The sequence below is a fragment of the Tupaia chinensis genome, unplaced genomic scaffold, assembly GCF_000334495.1.
Source record: "Tupaia chinensis unplaced genomic scaffold, TupChi_1.0 Scaffold144682_1, whole genome shotgun sequence".
NCBI lineage: Eukaryota > Metazoa > Chordata > Mammalia > Scandentia > Tupaiidae > Tupaia > Tupaia belangeri.
Window position 1 is genome coordinate 1781889 of NW_006204543.1, and position 1367 is coordinate 1783255.

The 1367-nt window shown below is 54.1% G+C and overlaps 1 protein-coding gene across 1 annotated transcript in view; it reads left to right on the plus strand.

Annotated features, from left to right (window-relative positions):
* Nucleotides 1-1367, plus strand: part of GABRG3 (gamma-aminobutyric acid type A receptor subunit gamma3) — a 313039-nt gene that overhangs the window by 70913 nt on the left and 240759 nt on the right. The gene's annotated exons all lie outside the window — the stretch shown is intronic.

The following is a 1367-nucleotide window of genomic DNA, read 5'->3' on the forward strand; positions in this document are numbered from 1 at the left end:
CCTTTTCTGTTCCCTGCCAATCTTTTTTTTTTTTTTTTTAACAATTATTTTATTGAACTTCGTTTTATTTATTTATTTATTTTAATTTGATCAGAGAGGGACAGAGTGAGAGAGAGAGAGAGAAAGCAAGCCGCCAGGTCCAGGTCCAGGACTCAAACCATGGTCGGCCCTGTGGGAGTCCAGCACCCTTAACCACCACACCACCTGCCAGCCCTGCCAGTCAGTTTTGAAGCCGTCTTGGCCCCGGTGGAAGCTCCCGGTGGACCGTCCTCCCCAAGGCCTCACCACTGCCTGCCCGGGAGCCAGCCTGCCCTGGGCTGTGGCGTTGGCAGGAGGCACTCCGGTTGTGCGTCCGCCCTCTCGTGAAGCTGATGGGCCTCCTCCCTCCTGCCTGCTGGCCCTGCGTCTCTCCTCCTGGATCTTACAGAAAAGTAAAGGGATCCTTCGTCCCCAGGCTCTGTTGAGCTAGAGTCACCAGGGTCCCGGGCCGCACGCCCCAGCCTTCCCAGGCAGCCAGGCCCGTGGGTGTGGGTGCACAGGCCAGGAACAAGCAAGTCCACCTGGGTTCGAGCCCTGACCTCCCGAATGGCCCAGAATGCCCAGTGCTGCGTCCTGGCTGTATCAGAGCAGCTGGGCCGCCAGCCAGGACGCTCTGGCCACTTTGCAAACACTCTCTTTCAGTCTTTAACTTGAGATTGGGAGTGGATATTATTTCCTATTTTAATAGATACTAAAATCGGAGTTTTAAAATCTTATCCGTGGGTGCCGTGAGGGCCAACTGTATTCATAGTTACAGTGGCATGCTCAATTGGCATTTATTGAACTAAAAAGAATTTTTTAAAAGGTAAACCGTCCAAGAGAAATTCAGTCAGCTAATCTCTTGGAGGATTCTGATTGTATTTGTCAACTAAGTGGACGTGGCTGAAACATGTCCGAGGCCCTTTTAGTTCCTCTTTTTATGCTTGTATTGTTTACTATCATTCACACACCGTTTGGATTGTGAAGAGACTTCACCGGCATGATGTACACCCCAGTCCAGCCCGGCTGAGACCTCTAGTTCTGACGCTCGCTCCTGGTTGAAATAGAAGAGAAGAGGGAACAGCAGGTGGCGCCCTGCTCTCCCCCAGCCAGCGACAAGCCCGAGGGACACAATAAGGTGCTCTCAATTACCCGCTGCAGGCCGCCGTGGAGGCAGGAAAGTGGAAACCAGAGACGAAGCTCCTTGCGTAGGCCTTACCCTCGGTGCCGGGTCTGAGACACACTCTTCCCCGTGGACAGTCCAGCCTTTGGGAGGCCAGGCACCGCTCGGGACGGGCTCCTCCCAGCTCCGCAACACCGCATCCCTGATACGGTGCCCCAGTCAACCC